This window comes from Pinus tabuliformis, chromosome 1_2 (assembly GCF_031772625.1).
Source record: "Pinus tabuliformis cultivar Carrire ecotype Pingquan chromosome 1_2, CPIR1, whole genome shotgun sequence".
In the NCBI taxonomy this organism is placed as follows: Eukaryota; Viridiplantae; Streptophyta; class Pinopsida; order Pinales; family Pinaceae; genus Pinus; species Pinus tabuliformis.
The window spans coordinates 758344986-758350522 of NC_142298.1; positions in this window are offsets into that span (position 1 = coordinate 758344986).

Genomic DNA, 5537 nt, shown 5'->3' on the forward strand with positions numbered 1-5537 from the left:
GGGGCTCATTTTGTGGTGGTGATTCAACGCTCTTCTTGTCAACATTAAAAACATAACCAAAAGATTTCGTTGCATGTGTCCAATACCAATACTTTCTTCATCCGTTGTAGGTTCTTTCATTTCTTTCATTTGTTCTGTCTTCTCATCTACTAATAAGGAATTCACAATGTGTGTATCCAAAGCATTCATGTTGTGGTTCCTGGGCATGTCTTTTCTAGATGATATTTCTGGTGAAAATAACAATAGTTGTCCATACCCATACTCTCTATATTCAATACAACATTCAAACTTAGGGAAAACTTGGTAGGTTGATTGTTGTTGTTACTGTTATTATTATTCCTTTAAAATGGGAAAGACTTGGGAGCCTTGCTACTAGTAGAAGTCTCACTTGACCTTCTCTTTGTTAGAAAAGCAGAAAGGCAGAAAGATTTTCTTTATGTTGATAATTACTTGTGATAATTTTATGTTTTCTTATGTTCCCTTTTTTTAATCTTTATTTCATCAAGCAGTTACCAAAACAATAACACAAATATCACAGACACTAGATGTAGGCAGACAGCCAAGGGAAAACCCCAATCTAGGGAAAAACCCAGTCAAAAACTCTTCCTTCAATAGTTTCATGAGATAATTCAAGACTCTTAACCTAGACATAGACTTCCTCCACACCAAGTCAGCCCTTTATTCCTTCTATAGATGATAACCCTTTCAGCAACAACTTCGACCTCGCTGCAACAACTTGCAGTAACAACAGAACTTCGATCTAGCAAGACTTCGACCTAACAGTAGCAAAATATTCGACGCAATAGTTAGCCCAGCAAAATATTCAACCCAACAATAGTACTTCGATTCTCCAGTAGTAGACCGGAAAATCCAGACGTGTGAGAGAGAGATGACCCAAAAACTTTGATCTTGGCATTTCAAGTAATTATCCTTCTTCTCTTGGAATTTCACACCTTTTTTTCCTCCTTCTCTTGGATATTTAATTTGTGTGAGAGATGTCTTCAAATGAATTCAAACTACTTGTATATATACCCTTTTTGTGAGGTAAAATTATCTTGTTTTAGGCCGACTTGGTGTGGAGGTGACAAATAACTTATTTGACAGAATAATAGATCTTTTTACATGATTCAAAATCCCAAGAAGGGTATATTTTAATGGACAAATAATTTAATGACTTAGTATAAATCCTAGAAGTCCTCAATGGGGACTTTGACCTAAAACACGATGACCCAAGCATGAAATCCATGCTTTAATAAGTCACAATAATAATAATAATAATAATATTTTCTTTTTCTTTCTTTTGATAAATGAATTTCATTACGAATCAAATACAATTTATGAAGACTGAACTTAGTTACATTCTTCAACACTCCCTCTTAACTAGGGAGGTATTTATACTTACATATACAAGTACATGGAATATATCAAAACACATTAACCATGAAGAGTTTAGGCACTTACGGTGCCACGAACTAGATTCCTCACCAGGGAAATCTATCTGGGTAGGAATAAGATGGACTAAAGCATTCATCCTCTCTAGGTACCATTAGGCTTACTTACTAACCATCAACCCAAGGAACTAGGTGAGTAATGCAAGGTTAGAGCTCTATGACCAACGCCACCTTCCCTAGTAATTTAGGAACTGGACATCAACACATATGCCGATTATATGTCCTCCCAAGAATTTTACACACACAATGCCTCAACACATTAAATCTCTCTAACCTCAAGCATGATTTTCAAAAAATTCGAGAGATGTAACGATCACAACCCCAATTAGTAAAAACCTTTCAAATACTCATTAGTAAACACAAACCTTCGGGGTCTTCAAACATCTTGATGTTGCTTCATAATTTATCACAGTAAGACTTAGAGGCTTCCCAAACAAATCTTGATAGAAGGTTTCCTCAATCATTTAGCTTCCTTTCCTACTTCACATGTAGCAACCAAATCTTGCTTTCCTTCTTTCAACAACACCTCAATATTCATTCTCCAATTTTCTTCTTCAAGGTATCCATCATGACTATAATATGACCTCCCTCTCAACTTGGGAGATATCCTTCCTTTTATCTCGACTCCCTCTTAACTTAGGGAGATAAAATTATTTCTATGACATAAGAGAATCTTTCTTGGCTTCCACCCTTATTATCAGAGTCATATTTATCATCATCATTTCATATAACTTCCTTCATCATGATTATCAATCAAATCAACTTTACCAATGAACACCTTCATCATCTTGAAGATTATGTATCTGCACAACTTAGACAACAAGTAAAACCAAATACATATATAAAAGATTGAATTTAACCATTTTAAAATCATATAATAATGGAAGCATTAGACTTTAGACATCAAATACCTAAACTTATTTAGGTTCACAAACAACAAGAGACACATACTTTTATACTTCAACTTCTTTTGTTTGGGTTAGGTTATAACCCCTAGATCATATCAATAACTTAACCAGTCTCATTATATCTAGGGCTTCATTATTTCTTCCATACATATGACATACTCTACTACAATATATTGCAAACCCTAGAAGCAATATAGTTCTACAATGAATCCAACAACTTTTGAACTCATATGTTAGACTTCTACTAGGATTTAATGCAAACCCTAGATTTCATTTTTGAGAAATTAAGCCTTAGATGTCAACAATTATAACCAATCACAACAAAATCTAAGGTTTCAATGATATCACATTTGAAATAATATTATCTCATCATATCCTAGAATATAAAACTTATACTATAACTTAGTTTAAAACCCTAGACTCTGCACGTTATAAGCGTCAACAATTTAGTTAGCACATATATCTAGGATTTCATAATCATGCACAAGCATAACAATATTCATTAGGTAAACCAAAGAAACAAATATCAATACATTTAATGTCAGACATATAATAATATTGATTAGGCTAGGGTTTTGATCAGATAGACAAACATACATCTAGGGTTTCATTCCTAGGAGCTTACTCTTGATACATAAGGGTTTTACTCACAAGCCCTAATTTACCAAAACCTCAAGGTCTAGGAACACATTACCATCCAAACCTAAAGGACTAGGGTTTCCATAACAATATTAAAACTCCAAACATGACATTACCATCAAAACCCAAAACATCAAAATAATTGTAATTTTTAGATTTCATTAGTAACCCTAAGTAGACTAGGGTTTTTCACATTAGAATTGACATACCCTTAGGTTATGGTTTTATGGGGAACATACTAGGGTTCCAAAAACATAATGATTTTAATGAGGGTAGATTAAAACGAATGATTATTCTCCCAAACAAGAATCTCTATGATTCAAAGGTCCTAGACATAACACTAGTTAGTAATGTAAAGTACATTTCTTAGAATGAATGAATATACCTTTATCACATAGAGAAACAAAAATTATAGTCTAATACATACCTTTGAGTTAGAAAAACCTTATAAGACATAAATTCCAATAAAAATTCTAATATTTTTATTGTGAGGTCTTCTCCATAGCCCTTGAGCTTAGCAACAAGCTTTTCCTAAACAAGGAAAATATAAAAAGAAATGTTATTAGCATCTAGTATAAACACATTTGGATAGGAAATGGAAGACCAAATATAAAAGATAATACAAGGAGTAAGATACTTATATTTGGAAAAATGGTGAGGGCTCTCTCTTAATCCAATCTCGAGGGATACCTATAACTTTAACAAAACAATTCAACAATGTTTTTCCAAATCATGTTAAACCTATAAGTACTAAAAATCAAAATACAAAATAATTCAAAAAATTAGAATAGAAGGACATAGTAGTATAATTCATTTATTTCTTATTCTTCGGTCTTGTGATTCTTTTGAGATCCTTCTTTGACAACATTAGCTTGATCCCTATTTCTCTTTATATTTCTTGAATTCTAAGGATAATCGCTTCTATAGTGATCCATCTTATGACAATTGTAACATTCGATTTTGGATAGGTATATCTTCCTTCGAGGCCCTTTAGACTTCTTGAAGTTTCCTTTGTTCTTGTGATGAGAGGTGTTGGGTGAAACTATGTTCGTTTAATTCCGTTGTAGTACTGACCCAACTATTTAATTTATCAATCCGAGGTCCGTAGACTTACGAGACACATGCACTATATATGCAGGACTGAAGTGGAACTAATCTAATCTACTCTAAATTACTGAAATCAAAGTAAAGCATTGAAACACTAACTAGGAAAGCATGAAATTGCATAAAGGAAAATAAATACAACATGTGAAGAAGTGAATGGCAAACAATAGATATGAGCTCATGACAACAAAACTATGTCAAATTACATTACAAAAACTAAATTAGAAATCATGAAAGAATTAAAGTTAATCTCCATTCTCTATTATTCATTATTCATTATCACAATGAAGAGAGAGCACTCTCTTATATACATGAGGAAGATAACCTTTCCATAATTACATATCAAATATTCTCTCAAGCACTCTCAACTAGTTTCCTGTTATTACAAGATATCATCGCACAAATCTCTCAAACATGATCCCACAAATCTCTCTCATATCTTGGATAAGATATGTCTTCATGATTTTCTCCTTAGGATAAGATATGCCTCCATGATTTTCTCGATATGCCTCCATGATTTTCTCCGTAGAAAAAGGCTTGCATAATTATCTCCTTGATATGGTGGAGGAGATATTAATTCTTCACATATTTCCTACATCACAAAACTCACATATTCTTGAGATATATATAAAAATATGTACATTTTCTAATAATTAATCATAAATTCACTTATAATACAAAAATGAATAAAATGGAAAATAAGAAGGTGAAACCCAAGTGTATGTAGGAGAGTGATATGATAACAGGTTAATGGGATGATGAAATGTAAGGAAAAAGGTGGATGAAAATATGACATTTCTGAGTCCCAACATCCTCCCCAACTGAACTTGTTGCATGTCCTCATGCAACCATGCATGGGTATCTTTTAAGAACATTTGGCATATTGAACTTTGGCTTTACATGATGATGTCTTAAATGTTTCCAGGATATGTGAGAGACATTGGTAACAATTTACATTTTCTTATGGTTGGTTCTTGTGTGACAACCATGAATATGGTTGGTTCTTGTGTGACAACCATGAATACAAAGAATGTTGGTTCTTGTGTTAACAACATTCATTTCATTTTCTGTTCTCTTTTCTTCAATAATATAAACATTCACTGGAAATCGTAATGTGCATAAGAAAGCCCTTTTTGTAATATTAATAAAGCATGCCAATATTGCGTATGAAACAAAGTGCAACAAAGTATCATTGGAAAATAAGTGTTGGTGAATGGTAAATGGAGTGATAGTGGTGAAGGAATGGAATCATGGAAGTGAATATGTAGTGAATGTAGTTCTCCCCCCCTCAACTGAATTGGTTGCATGTCTGCATGCAACTTAACATGGCGTGTGAAAGGAAATGTAGCATGGTGAGGGAATTTTCCAAAATATTCAAGTTAGCATATAAGGAATTGCATGATTAAAGATTAGAAAACAACATACCTCTACTTAC